This window comes from Vombatus ursinus, unplaced genomic scaffold (genome assembly GCF_900497805.2).
Source record: "Vombatus ursinus unplaced genomic scaffold, bare-nosed wombat genome assembly UNPS02006779.1, whole genome shotgun sequence".
Lineage (NCBI taxonomy): Eukaryota > Metazoa > Chordata > Mammalia > Diprotodontia > Vombatidae > Vombatus > Vombatus ursinus.
Genome location: NW_020946557.1, coordinates 17,452,670 through 17,468,681, shown reverse-complemented (window position 1 = coordinate 17,468,681; position 16,012 = coordinate 17,452,670). Strand labels below are relative to the sequence as shown.

Sequence of the window (16,012 nt, the reverse complement as noted above, 5' to 3'; positions counted from 1 at the left end):
TATAGGATCATCACTGTCTAGAGATGGAAGGAAGGACCTTAAAGACCAATAGTCCAAACCCTTCATTTTACACATGAGGGAACAGAGGCACAGAGGAGGAAACAGAGGAGGTTGTATTTTGCCCAAGGTTACATAGCCCGAGTCATACCAGTGGGGCTAAAGTAATGTCTGTGGGTGACACTGGGTACCACTGGCAAGCTGAAGCATAACCAAGGCAGGAAGAACAAAGGCAGGAAAAAATAATGCAAGAAAGATGGAAAGAGAAGAGGAAAAAGAAAGAAAAAATAACAAGATACATGAGGTCAAGAATGGTACTATAGTACTAACAATAGCTTCAGGTGCCACTCCCTGGCTCTAGTGTCATAGATAGCCTATCCTAGCCCTATAAGCTCAATTAGGGAGAGTAAAAAATGGTGGCATCAACACTAGATTTAAGACTATAACACTCAATCGACTTTCACAAATCCTTTTTAAAGACCAGTTAATGGGGCAGCTAGGGGGCGCAGTGGATAGAGCACCGGCCCTGAAGTCAGGAGGACCTGAGTTCAAATCTGGCTTCACACCAAACACTTGACACTTACTAGCTGTGTGACCCTGGGCAGGTCACTTAACCCCAACTGCATTTAAAAAAAAAAAAAAAGACCAGTTAATGGCAAAGGAGTGGGATTTCAGGGTTGGGATAGAAGATGACTAATTTTTTTTTTTTTCTGATGAGGCAATTGGGGTTAAGTGACTTGCCCAGAATCACACAGCTAGTAACTGGTAAGTGTCTGAGGCTGGATTTGAATTCAGGTATTCCTGACTCCAGGGCCGATGCTCTATCCACTGCGCCACCTAGCTGCTCCCAAAGATGACTAATTTCTAAAGAGAATTAAGGGAGATGGAGATATCAGACAAGCATAATCTGAAGTGGGCAACCCAGAAGTGAGCATTCATATGGTATATGTAGTAAATTCCCAGATTTTCCTAAGCAGCACAAGGCTACAGTGTAACATAGCTGGTTTGCCATGAAAGCTTACTCCCAAAGATTTAAAGAATGGCAACTGGCTATTTTGCACCCCCCCCCCCCCAAAAAGCATTACAATTCAATCGATAGCAGGATTATTGACTTTTAAATCTAAGGCTTCTGGGGAGACAAGGTGAAGAAGTTATGTTTCCTCTCTTATCCCACCTTTCCTTCCCAATATTCCAGGGTGGTGATAGAGCATTCTTATTTTAGTTCAGAAGCCTATTTCTTACACTTACATTCTTTTGTCATCCGGGTTTCCTTAGCAAGATGGGTTAGGTCACAGAATGTTGTACTGCCCATTATCTAATCCTATGATCTAAAAGGTGTTGTTTCCCATTCTGGCCTGTAGATGGCCTCAGAGTCCTGGTTTTAATCAGTCTAAGAAGCAGAACCCATGTTCACTTTTGGACTCTAAGGTAACCTGTTTTCTTAAAGTAAATTAGTTTGGATGTCTCACATATCCTTTTTTTTTTTTTCTCTTGCTGTTAGTCTTAAGGGAAAGAAATAAAATCCTTTAGAATGTTGTCAGGAGGAGAGTGAACACAGTTGTCTCCTATTCTGGCACTTCAAACTACATTTCTAGGAGTTTGAAAAAATACCTAAGAATATATTTCAGGGGGAAAACCAGAAAGGAAATATGTGTGAATACTATGGTTGAGTTCCTGAAACCACATACTTCCACTTCTTGTGCCTGCTTCTCATCTTTGAGGAAAAGATTACAGCAAGAAAAATAACTTACATTTTTATAATATTTTAAGGTTTGCAAAGTGCTTTTCCCACAAAGACTCTGGGAAAAAAGGCAGTGCATGTATTATGCCCCAGAAGAATGTAAACTCCTTTAGGGCAGGGACTATCTTATTTTTGTCTTTGTATCCTAATGTCTGGCATGGTGGCACTAATATCCAGGTACAGGGGCTCCATGTATGTTGGTGGTTAAGAAGGCAGGAGTCAGAGCCAGAAGTAGCATTTTTTTTTCACTCAGGCTAAGTGGCACAAAATCTACCTCATCAAGGAGCAAGTAAAATGATCTCAAATAAACTTTTCAAGGCTAATTCAGTTGGGGGCGTGGGAGAAACCCTAGCAACCATAGGTGGAAATTCTATGATGACATTGAAGCTGTAGAGCGAGCATGGGGCAACAATTCGCTTGGGGTATAGGCAGGAGTGTGCTGGTAAATGTTTAACATGGAGCTCTGCAAAATGTATGTGCAGGACACATTATTAAGTTTAATCTGCAATATTAGCATTTTCTCCAGTCTAGAGCCAGGGGTGGGGAACCTTCGACTTTGAGATTAATAAAAGGATCCCTTTAATAAAAAGATTTGTTTTGTAAAGTTTGGATTCAGTCAAAGGGCCTCACTTGAGGACCCAAAGCGCCACATGTGGCCTTAAGGCCACAGGTTCCCCACCCCTGCTCTAAACAAGTAACAAAAACAATGAATTAAAACCTGATTCATAGCATTCGCAGATTTCTAATGCATAAAAGCTCACAATGCAAATCTAACAACTGGCCTGTATAAGCTGGTTGCAGAACCCCCTTGGGTATAGTCCACTGGGGGAAGAAGTACACCATCTTGTAGCTTCCTACTTCAACTAATTATTTTTGTAAGTAAGGGCTAAGCTCTGTTGTTTTTATGTTGCTGGAACTAGAACCTGGGCATCCTGAATACTCCTGTGTTGTTTCCATCCTACCATCCTACTCCCATTCCATAATTATGAAGGTGGTCAAACCATTTACCCTTCTCAGATGCTAAGGTCAGCCAGATAGACAGGAGAGTATCCTAGGACAAATCGATCATGGGAACCTCTGCACCTGGACTGTCTCAACAGCCAAGCAAAACAATGACTTCTCAACTCCCTCCACCCCTTCACCTCACTCTGCTCAAATTTTAACATTTTGTCAACCTTAGCAGAGAACTGTAATTAATGTAGAGCTTCTTCACCCAGCTGTGGAAAAAAGCTGCATTCCCTTCTTTGGATATAGAGAATTTGGTGATTAGTTTATCCTTTTAATTTCATGGGCAGGGTCACTAGGAAAGTTTTAAGTAACAGTGAAAATGGCCTGGATATTGCTGAGTCCCAGTGTTGATGATTTGGCTATAAGGAAGCATTTTATTTCTAAAATTGGTAGCTGAACTTTTATATCGGGAAGAACTTTAGATTCAAGGGTTCAAATCCCCACTTACTAGCTATGATGTCGGGCAAGGAGTTGAACCTTTCTGATTTCTTTATCTATAAAATATCAGGATATGACTTTTACTACAGCATTGTGGTGATGCAAGCTCTTAAAAGTACCATAAAAATCTGACTTCTTATTAGCCACAAGAATTACATCAGATTTCTGCGCTGCTTAACAACTCATGGCTATAACATGAACAAGTTGACTATCCATTCTAAATATCTCAGAAATGGAGTGGTCACCTTGATCTTTTGAAAGATAAGTGATAATGAAGAGGTGGGGGAAGATAAGTTACATATTCCAAGAACTACAAAGTAGGTCACAATAGTGAGGACATGATCTTTATGTGGGTTACAATAGTGAGATCATGATCTTTATATGTCAGTGGACACTAGATGCAAGATAGGAAAGTCAGTCTCTACCCAACAGTTACTGATTTTATCTACTATGTACCCAATTTGATATCATCAGTAAGAGGCTTATACCCAAGTAGCCACTAAATAAATCTGAATGCTCAGCTAAGTCCCTAGAAAACAAAGCCAAAAGGAACTTTAGGGGTCTCTCATTTTCCAGATGGAAAAATTGAGGCCCAGAGAAGTTATGTTAGTAATAAGGCCACAGACAGTAAGGAGCAGAGCTAGAATTTGAACCACCACCCTCTGGCTCCAAATGCTGCACCCTTTCCATGACACTACAGTGCACAAAGTGATGAAAGACAGCCTAAAGCAGTAACTGAGTTTATGAGCTAATACAATGAAGCAAGCTAGCTAAACAATTCTTCTAGGTGGCATCTATGGCAAAGTATGGCATCCTGGTAGCATAAATCTTCAGAGAGATTATTGGTGTAATATTAGATTATAAGTTTCTTGAGGACAAGGATGATATCTTATTTCATATCTGCATCCCTAGAATCTGGTACACTACATGACAGACAGCTGTTTAATATTTATAGAATTTTAAAAGTAATGTTCCACCTATGTTTCTGGGATTTGTAACCTGATATAGGTCAGGAGATGCCATTTTTGAACAGTGTTACAAATGTTCCCTATGAGCTTCTCACAAATGCCAAAGCAGGATGGTAATGCTACATCAGTGGTCCCAGACTGCAAAAACCATACCACCAATACCAAAAGTGAACTCACTGGGTCATACATCTTTGAAGGTCAAAGGACTATCTACCTGTCCTGTACAGAAAAAATTAAGTTATAAGTGTGTTTAAGATGATATTTATGCAAGGGAATATAATGCTTTTCAAAGTGGAATCAATTTAACCATAATTTTACATTTTCATTTTCCTCAGGTATATTCAAAATCTAGGTGTGTAGACATCAAAGAAGAAAAGAGCTGGCTACCAAAATTATGCAAATTAAGATGGTCAATTTAGAAGAAATACTGTTTTTGTATTTAAAATAATAGAACACACGTTTACATAAAAATTCATGCGAGTCTTTCTTTTGAAAAGAAATCAAGTAGAGCAAAACCTAAAATCAATTTAATACTTGTATAAAATGTTAGACAGATTACTAGTGGGATAATACTTTACTCAAATAGCACTTTTGACTTGAAAACACACTGTCATCTAAAATATTTTTTAAATCTAGAATCGTAACTTTGTTTTTCAGTTGTGTCCAACTCTTCATGACCCCATTTGAGGTTTTCGTGGCAAAGATACTGCAGTGCTTTCTTCTCCAGCTCACTTTATAGATGGGGAAACTGAGGTAGGGTTAAGTGTCTGAGGCTGGATTTGAACTTGGGAAAAAGAATCTTCCTGATTCCAGGGACTCTATCCATTGAGCCATCTAGCTGCCCTAAAATCACAACTACTTCAAGCTAAAAAGCTCCTCATAGGGGAACAGCTTTAGAGCCAGAAGGGACTTAAAAAACCATCCAATCTAACTCCCTGATTTTACATGAAGAAATCGAGGCTTGCAAGGTTTAAGTAACTTGCTCAAGGTTACACAAGTAGCAAGTGGCACAGTTGGAATTTGAACCCAGGTCTTTAATTTCAAATCCAGAATGCTTTCCACTGCACCAGGTCATTGAGTTTAACTCTGTGCATAACATGTAAGAATTCCCTGTAGCACATCTTTGACTGTAGTCAATACTATTTGACTTAGAATTTACAGACAGGTAGTTCCTATTTGGAAGATGATTTAGGATCTAAATATGGTGTCAGTAGGCATTTATATGCATCTTATTCCCTTACAAGGGCCCTTTTTTCCTTGAGCAAGTTGTTACTGGTTCACTAACAAAAAAAAAAAGTCAGCTTACTTATTATTCAAATCACTATAACCAATTAATTCAGCCTGGATTAAACATTATTACACAGGTTGGCCAGTTCCACACCGCTGCTCTTGCTTAAACCACTCCTTTAAAGACTTAAAAAGCTAGAAAAACATCAAATTAACTCTTCTGAGATTAAGACACTATGGATGAAAGAACCAAAGTGGGGAGGTGGAAGGAGAGACGACCCTGGTGTCTGAATAGGAATTACTGCTTCTTTCAAAAAAAAAGAAAAAAACACTTAGGATGATGGCTTGAAAGCCTCCAAGAATTACCAGAGATAGAAAATTCTCACAGACTTTTGGATTAGTGTTAAGTGTGCATTACTAGCACTATTCCCATCTTCCAGGGCAGGGATAATGTCTACGATATAAGTGTTTCAGTGGAGAGAGTGTCAGGTTTGGAGTCAGCAAAGATATAAGTTCAAATCAGACCTCCGGTACTACTAGCTGTATGGACCAGGGCAAGTCACTCAACAGCCAGTTGCCTCAGTTTTCTCAACTGTAAAATAGGGATAATAATAGAACCCACCTCCCAACATTATTGTGAGGGTCAAATGAAACAATAATTGTAAAGTGTACTTAGCACAGTGTCTGGCATGTAATAGGCACTATATAAAAGTTAGCTTAATATTATTATCAAAATATGATATATGTAATATGTTAATATTTAATACCGTATTACAATAATTTGCATGTTTTTAATTCTATGAGACAATATAACACCTCCTAAGGTCTACTTGGTTCCCTCCCCTTTGGCTTTGGGGACTTAATTTTAAATGAAACTTACGAGTTTCATAATCAGTCTGTGCCCCCAGTTAAGGCAATTTCTAAGGCCTAGCAGAGATTGAGCACTCTACCTAAAGCTGCACTTTTATCTTTAGTTAAAACCTGGCTTTTTGCAATTAAAGGCAAAGTTCAGTTTACTGGAAACATTTGGATAATAAAACAACAGATTATATTACAGTGTATGTGGACAGACAGGCATTGACAGGGGAATTTAGGGAAAGAGCTGACCTTTTCAAGGGACTTCCCACAGCCTGGCTCTTCCTGGAGACAGCTGGTGGGGCAATGGATATTGCATCGGGCTTTTCAGTCAGGGAAGTCGTGAGTTTAAATCTAGCCTCAGACACTTACTAGCTATGTGACCTTTGGCAATTCACTTAACCTCAGTTTCTTCAACTGTAAAATAATAGCTCTTACTTTGCAGGGCTGTGTGAGGATCAAATGAGACATGCAAGGTAGCTCTTTATTCCCTCCTTCCCTCCTCTCCAAGTGCTCTAGAGTCAGTCATTCTCCTTAATCTCTCTCTTTTTTCTGCCACAACTCAGTCCTGCCTAGTCTCTCACACAATGGCTTTAACTGATTGACTCAGGGAGGTATACAGGGCTTATTCACATTCAGTTCTGATTATGTAATTTAATTAAAAAGTTCTCTCACCTAGACAAGGCAACAAATGGGATACTTTGAATTCTACCCTTACAATATGTGCTTTATATATTTATAAGAGACGTCATGTGCATATATTATATATATTCTAGATACCTTATAGCGTAGTACTGTATAGTAGGGTAGAAGGTAAATATTTTTTGAAGGAAAAAACCTCATACATTTTGGTAAACAGTATAGAGAGAATGGAATATTCTACTACATTTCTCCCAAAGTTTATGAAGTATTTCAAACTCATTTATGTGTATGAAACAGTAGCTTTTTTGGATGAGCTCTTTTGCAAAAATAAAAAACCAAACTCAAACTGGCAATTCGATATAAAATTAGTTTTTCTGTTTTGGAGGTAAAGGGAAGGTAAAGAGGAAGAGACAATAAATGCTTGTTAATTGACAAAAAAATTATTTAAAAAGTATTTAAGAACTTTGATCAGTGCAAGGATCAACCACGATTTCAGAAGAACAACAATGAAACATGTATCCCCCTTCCTGAGAGAGATGTGTTACACTCAAGGTACAAACTGAAATATGTATTTTTTTTGATGTAGCCAATGCAGGAATTTGTTTTGCTTGACTATATATATTTTTTACAAGAGCCTCTCCCTCCCCATCCATTGTCCCCCACTTTTTTGACAACTGTGAAGGGAAAATGAGACAGACAGAAAACACATTTTTATTAATTGAAAAAAATTAAATTAGAAAACTACAGAGATAGGATTACATATGTATCAACTTGTCTTGGTGTCTAATTTAGCAACAGGCAGAGTGGTGGAATGAATAAAGAATTAGCCTTGAAGACAGGAAAACCTAGGTTCAAGTTTGACATACATTGGCTACGGTGACCTTTGACAGGTCACTTAATATCTCAGTGGTCTAGGCAAGTTTCTAAGACTATAAGCTGCAGAGAAAGCACTCACTTGCATACTAAGGGGTTTCCTCACCCAGGTGTTCCCTATACCAATAAAATTGCAGGTCCAGTCCCCATCTCTACGCTTATGGAAAAAGTCTGGGGATAGAGACCCCGTACCATTTCCAGAAGGTACTTCTGTGGCCTTACTCTAAGGTACCATACGACTTTCAGGAGCCCCTTGAGGGTCTGTGAGGCTTTGATGTTTATGAGGAACAGAGTCAACTTCCATTTAATACTAAACCCCTGGAAGGAGATAGGAAGATCACAATAATAGATCTCTGGGAATGCCAAAAGTGGCTGCTTAAAGGTCTAGCTGGCTGAATGGCCCCCAACTATTCCCAAGCTTTCGATTAGCTTTTCAGGTGACCACTCAGTTGAAAGCTTTCGTACATTACCGTAAACACCAACTCTTAACAGCCAAGTTTAGTGAAAGGTGAAGAAGTGGAACAGATGGCCAGGGGGAGGGTTTTCTTCTCACTCTTTATTTCCATCCTCACTATACTATTTCATGATAGTGACAGGACACATCTAAGACTGAAAGAAGCTCCAGACCACAATATGATTGAGGTAGGAACAATGAAGTTCATGGATAATACCTTGGCAAAGGTATTTGAAAAGAAAGGACAAACTTTGAAAAGAGCATCACAGAAGAAAGGAAATTTCATGTACTTTTCAGGAGGAGTAAATCAAAGAAAGGTTAAGTAAAATACGTGTCAGAATTATGTTCACGATAGTAAAAATAAACTCTTTGAGGGCAGAGATTGTTTGGTCTTTCAAATTCTAAAGCCTAGCCCTAAGCCTGACTCAATAGTAAGCACTTAATAAATACTGGTTAAATTGAAAGATGATATTATATCCTAGAGGAGGGGTACAAAGAGAATCTAGTGGGCAGGGTGACTACTTTGTTCAATTTCCCCAGAATGCAGTTACAATCACAAAGGCAGGCAGGCAGGCAGGAAGCATTTATTAAGAGCTTACTAAGTGCCAGGCACAAAGGTCACTGGGATTCTAGACACTGTTAATTTTTATTCCAGAGAATAGAAAAGCAAGCAAAAGTTGTGGGAGTATCAAGTGGGAGTCAAAGGGGAATAGGAGAATTTGCTTTGATGGTGAGGTGTACCACAAATTATTTCTGTTTAGCTTACAGCAATTTAATAGTTCTAAGCACCAGGAACCCCAAACTCCATATGCTAAGACCAGAAGGCCTCTTTCATTCTCTCTGGTTCTACATTTTAAAGCCATAGAACTGTCTGATCCTTCCAGCACACAGTTAAACATTTTCCCCAGAGGCGCCACTTTGTACGCCCTCTTCCCAGAGCAGAGTGCCCTGTGCCTGCCAAGTGCCAACACCTTCAGCTTAGCAAATAGCAAAATCATTAACAAATAACAGATTCCTTCAGTATTGTTGTAAACCATAGATGTAGAGCTAGAAGGGGCCTCGGGGGGCATCTGATATCCTAGTGACCAAAACACCAAGAAGAAAACTTTTATTGAAAGACTCTGAAACTCTTGTTGGGGAAACTATTTTTGAGGGGACCCTCCTCATTTCACAGATCAGGAAAATGAGGCCCAGATAGGTTCAGTGCCTTGTTCAAGGTTATATAAGTAACAAATGTCAGAGGTGGGATTCGAACTCAAGTCCCCTGACTCCAATTTTAGCACTGTTTCCACTGTCCCACGCTAACTAAAGGGGAAAGATTGCTTCCAAGAGTCATGTAATATTCCAACCTAGTCTCTGGATAATTAAAAATTAATTTGAAAAAGGAAACTAAATTTGTATGGTTGTTTGCTGGATGAAGACCAATAAGCTATGGTGACTATAAAACGCAGTAAAATAGAATTCCTCCAGTGACCCATTTTCTGCATACCACAAAAAGAAAAACAAAAACAAAAAGATGTTCACTACAAAAGAGTTCTTGTTAACGAATTAAACTGAAGTAGCTACTGGCATGGACCACATCATATTGCTGGAATTATTCTGCAACTATTACCATAAGTGACTTTAATAACATTGCATCATGCAGGCAGGCCCTAGCACGTAAAACAGATTTTACTTTAGACATTAAAATTGATTGTTTAAAACCCTGCCTGCATTTTCCATAGCAACAATCTTCAAAATGATGGCAAGGACCCCAGAATAACCTGCACAAATCCATTTTAACCCTTGTAGAAGAACTAAAACCTAATAGTATAATAAAGAAGCTTAATAATGATAAGTTTTTATGTTGACTTTCTATGGCAAAGCTCATTCCAAGTTCCAGCTTTGAATGCGAAAACAAGGACTCAACTCTTCTTTTTCTGTATCACTTTTCCAGTCAATAGTTGAGTCAGCGTGATGGGCAACCAAATGACAGCACAGACAGGACTCTAGGCAGCAGGTGTTTTTTTTTTTTTTTGAGGAGTGTAGATGGGAGAGACAGAATTCTGTTAGTCAAAGCAAGGAATCTGGCCAGGATGGCCATTCACTTGTCTTGCCTACTGTGTTGGCTCTTTAACATATACAACAGGATGAAGAATATTAAAATAATTTATTCTTCCTGAGTCCAAATCTTTTTTGTCTCAGCCATGGGGTTAAGTGACTTGCCCAGGGTCACACAGCTAATAAGTGTTATGTTTCTGAGACTGGATTTGAACTCAGGTCCTCCTGATACCAGGGCTGGTGCTCTATCCACTCTGAGTTCAAATCTAGTCTCAGACACTATGTGACCCTAGGCAAATCACTTAACCCTATTTGCCTCAGTTCCTCATCTGTAAAATGAGCTGGAGAAGGAAATGGTAAACCACTCCAGTATCTTTGCCAAGAAAACTCCAAATGGGGTCAAGAAGAATCAACTGTGACTGAAAATGACTGAACAACAAAATTAAAAAAAAAAACCCCAAACTAACACTTTCTATTTAGCTTAAAATGCCTTTTTAAAATGACTAGTAGACCCGCTCACAACATTCTGGGGCAAAAAAAGATCCAGTCTTATCTTGTGGATGTATTTCAGTGCTACATTAAAAATAAATCCTTCCTTAAAGTTTTCCAGGACAAACAAAAGATGATAGATACTACTGAAATGAATCTGATCATGCATCTTATCTGTAGAAAATTCTTCCTTAATACTAGACCTTTCACCTGGCCTAAATTTTCAAAACCTTATCATATGAAAGGCCATTTCTTTCCTTTCTAATAGTTCCTACTACAAAAATGACAAAACATTATAGGAATTGATACAAAGTGATTACAAGTTTAAGATTGAACTATGAATGAATTTGCTTTAGGCAGATGTATTCTATTTTGTCTGTGGAATTGGACTATACACTGTGAAGTGCTCTAGGACTTTCAAAGTCTGTGATTATATTAGTGAATTAAGATTGGGAGGGGGGAGAGAGGGAATCCATGGATCTAATCACTTGAAAAAGTACTTGCATGGCTAGTCTTTGATCACTTTTTCTACCACATAAATGCAAGACAGAAAAATACCTTCAATTATTTAATCTACTTCAAGAAAACTTTCATTTTTGGGGTGTCTAGGTGGTGAAGTGGATAGAGCACTGGCCCTGAGTTCGAATTGGGCTTCACACACTTACTTAGTTGTGTGACCCTGGGCAAGTCACTTAACTCTGACTGCCTCCAAAAAAACTAAGCAAAGAGAAAACTTTCATTCTTGAAGCCATGTTCAGTATAAAATTTTCACATACTCTGTCATGATGTTTATGAAAATGATATGAGGGATAATTAGAGTGGGAGAAAATCCAGTTATGCAGCACGCATAGGGCAAGAGATGCTCTAGATGAGTACCCACAAAATATAAGCAGACTTAGAGAAAAGTCTCTAGCGAACAAACCACAGGGAATACATAGCAGAACATGGACAAGAACTGTACAGAAGGGGTGGATAGGTTGTGGTAAGCACTTCTAGTTGAAACATTCATTGAAATATATGCCAGGGGAGGTAGAGCCAAGATGGTGGAGAAAAGTCAGGGATTGGCCTGAGCTCTCCTCCAAATACCTTTAAAAAATGACTCTGGGGCAGCCAAGTGGCACAGTGGACACAGCACCAGCCCTGGAATCAGGAGGACCTGAGTTCAAATCCAACCTCAGACACTTTACACTTACTTGCTGTGTGACCCTGGGCAAGTCACTTAACCCCAATTGCCTTGCCAAAAAATAACTAAAAAAACCCAAACAAACAATCAAAAAAAAACTAAACAAATTCTAGAGCAGCAGAACCCACAAAAAGGTGGTGAAACAAATTTCCAGCCCAAGATAACTTGCAAGGTAGGAAGGAAAGGTCTGTTGCACCTGGGTGAGAGTGGAGCACAGTCCAATGCAGGCCAGACCAGCACAGCCCTGGCTCCAGCAGACCAGGAGCAGGCCTTGGAAGTGACTGAATCAGCAGTAGCAGCAGTGGCTGTTTCTGGTGCTCTCTGCCCACAGACAGTAAGGGAGTCGAACAACTGGTCAGAAGGAGAGTACAGGGGTCTTTTTGCTAGCCCTGAGACAGGACTCTGTTGCTTTGCTCATACTCCAATCTAGGTCGCATTCCTGGGTAGCGGTCCCAGGGCAAGGAGGAGCACAAGCATAGCAGAGTTGAAGCCACAGTGGAGGGGGGACCCTCCTTCACAGTTCCAGAGCAGAAAAGACTACTTTTGGTCACTCACAGACCAGGAGAGTAGTAAACACCTCTTCTTAGATCATACCACCTTGGAAGAACCGAAAACTTACATGTCCCTAGAAGTATCTCTGAAAACAGCTACACAAAACCCCTGAAGCTTGGGATAGTGCACCCTCCACCCTGAAAGCAGAGTCCTACTTAAACAGACAGTTAAAAGTCAAGTAATAGGCTGGGAAAATGAACAAACAATGGGAAAAACTCTGACTATAAAAAGTTACTATGATGACAAGGAAGATCAAAACACACACTCAGAAGAAGACAACAAAGTCAAAGCTCCTATTTCCAAAAGCTTCCAAGAAAAATATGAACTGATCTCAGACCATGGAAAAACTCAAAAAGGATTTTGAAAATCAAGTAAGAGAGGCAGAGGAAAAATTGGGAAGAAAAATAAGAGTGATGTAAGAAAATTATGAAAAAATGAATCAACAGCTTGGTAAAGAAGACACAAAAAATACTGAAAAAAAAAATAACACCTTAAAAAACAGACTAGTCCAAATGGTAAAAGAGGTCCAAAAGCTCACTGAAGAAAGTAATTCCTTAAAAATTAGAATGGAGCAAATGGAAGCTAATGATTTCATGAGAAATCAAGAAACAATAAAACAAAATCAAAAGAATGAAAAAACATGACAATGTAAAACATCTCATTGGAAAAACAACTGACCTAGAAAATAGATCCAGGAGAGATCATTTTAAAATTATTGAACTATCTGAAAGGCAGGATCAAAAAAAAGAGCTTATATATCATCTTTCAAGAAATTATTGGGGCAGCTAGGTGGCACAGTAGATAGAGCACTGGCCCTGAAGTCAGGAGGACCTGAGTTCAAATCTGGCCTCAGACCAAACACTTGACACTAGCTGTGTGACCCTGGACAAGTCACTTAACCCCAATTGCCTAAAAAGAAAAAACAAACAAACAAAAAAAGAAATTATCAAGGAAAACTGCCCTGACATTCTAGAACCCGAGGATAAAATAGAAATTGAAAGAATCCACCAATCACCTTCTGAAAGAGATCCCAAAATGAAAAAATCCCAGGAATATTACAGCCAAATTTCAGAATTCCCAGGTCAAGGAGAAAATACTACAAGCAGCCAGAAAAAAACAATTCAAGTATTGTGGAGCCACCATCAGGATAACACTAGATTTAGCAACCTCTACATTAAAGGATCTCAGGGCTTAGAATATGATATTCCAGTGGGCAAAGGAGCTAGTATTACAACCAAGAATCACCTACACAGCAAAACTGCGTATAATCCTTCAGGGGAAAAAAATGAATATTCAATGAGATAAAGGACTTTTAAGTATTTTTGATGAAAAGATCAGAGTTGAACAGAAATTTTGACCTTCAAATACAAGACTCAAGAGAAGCATAAAAAGGTAAACAGGAAAGGGAAATCATAAGGGACTTAATAAGGTTGAAATGTTTACATTCCTACATGGAAGATGATATTTGTAACTTATGAGACCTTTCTCATTATTGGGTAGTTAGAAGGAGTATATATAGACAGAACACGTGTGAGTTGAAGATGAAGAGATGATATCTAAAAAATAAAATTAAAGGATGAGAGAGGAATGTACTGGGAGAAAGAGAAAGGGTGAAGTAGAATGTGGTAAATTATCTCACATAAAAGAGGCAAGAAAAAGCTTTGACAGTGGAGGGGAAGAGGGGGGAGGGGAAGGGGAGTGAGTGAACCTTACTCTCATCAGAATTGGCTCAAAGAGGGAATAATATACACACTTAATTGGGTATAGACATCTTCTTTACCCTATAGGAGAAGGGGAGAGGTGACAGAAGGGAGGGCAGATTGGGGGAGGGGATAGTCAGAAGCAGAACACTTTTGAGGAGGGACAAGGTGAAAGGAGAGAGGGAATGGGGGAAAATAGACAGAAAATGGGGCAGGATAGGATGGAGGGAAATATAGTTAGCAATAGTAACTCTGAAAAATTTTTGAAGCAAGTTTCCCTGATAAAGGCCTTGTTTTTCAAACATATAGAGAACTGAGTCAAATTTATAAAAAACAAGAGGCATTTCACAATTGATAAATGATCAAAAGATATGATCAGTTTTCAGATGGAGTAATCAAAGCTATCAATAGCTATATGAAAAAACACTCTAACTCACTATTGATTGGAGAAACGCAAATTGAAACAATTCTGAGGTACTACCTCATACCTATTAGACTGGCCAATAGGACCGAAAAGGTAAATGACAAATGCTGGAGGGGATGTGGGAAAAATGAGACATTAACGTACCATTGGTGGAGTTGTGAACTAATTCAACCATTCTGTAGAGCAATTTGGAACTATGCCCATAGGGCTATAAAACCATGCATACTGTTTGACCTAGCAATACCACTACTAAGTCTGTATCCCAAAAGAGATAAAAAAAAAAAAACCAAAAACAAAAAGGAAAAGGACCTATATATACAAAAGTATTTATAGCAGCTCTTTTCTAGGGGCAAAGAATTAAAAATTGAGGGAATACCCATCAATTGGAGAATGGTTGAACAAGTTGTGGCATGTGATTATGATGAAATACTATTGTACTATAAGAAGATGAGCAGGATGCTCTCAGAAAAACCTGGAAAGGGACAGTGAGGTGGCGCAGTAGATAGAGCACTGGCCCTGGCATCAGGAGGACCTGAATTCAAATCTGGCCTCAGATCAGACACTTGACACTCACTAGCTGCGTGCCTCTGGGCAAGTCACTTAACCCCAATGGCCTCACCAAAAGAAAACAAAACAAAACATCAAAGACTCACATGGGCTGACGCAAAGTGAAATGTACTGTGTACAAAGTAACAGCAATATTGTAAGATGATCAGCTGTGAATGACTTAGCTATTCTCAGCTACACAAGGATCTAAGACAACTCATAAGGACTTATGATGAAAGATGTTATGCATCCCCAGAGAGAGAAATGATGGTGTCTGAATACAGATCGAAGCATACTTTTTTTTAACTTTATTACTCTTGAGGTTTTTTGTCTATTTTTTCTTTCACAATATGACCATTACGGATATGTTTTACATGACTACACATGTATAACCTATATTGAATTGCTTGCCTTCTCAATGAGAGAATGGGGAGGGAGAAAGGGAGACAATTTAGAACTCAAAGTTTTACAAACAAATGTTGAAAATTGTTTTTATGTGTAACTGGGGAAAAATAAAATACCAAATTTTATATGCACATATATGTATGTATGTATATGTATATGTGTATGCACACACACACATATGTGCATACATGCCAGGGGCAGCTAGGTGGTACAGTGGATAGAGCACCAGCCCTGAAGTCAGGAAGATTTGAGGCCAAATCTGGCCTCAGACACTTACTAGTTGTGTGACCCTGGGCAAGTCATTTAACACCTATTGCTTAAGGAAGGAAGGAAGGAAGGAAGGAAGGAAGGAAGGAAGGAAGGAAAAATATGCCAGATTACTGCTTAAATATTTCCCTAAGAGTATTCCTTTAAGGGCTATAATTCCTGACCCAGAAGCATACATATTTCCTGCTTCCCATTTACAGAAG

At 38.9% G+C, this 16,012-nt stretch overlaps 1 protein-coding gene across 2 annotated transcripts in view; it reads right to left on the bottom strand.

Moving 5' to 3' along the window:
* Positions 1–16,012, bottom strand: part of NCOA7 (nuclear receptor coactivator 7) — a 167,848-nt gene that overhangs the window by 20,269 nt on the left and 131,567 nt on the right. The window lies entirely within an intron of this gene.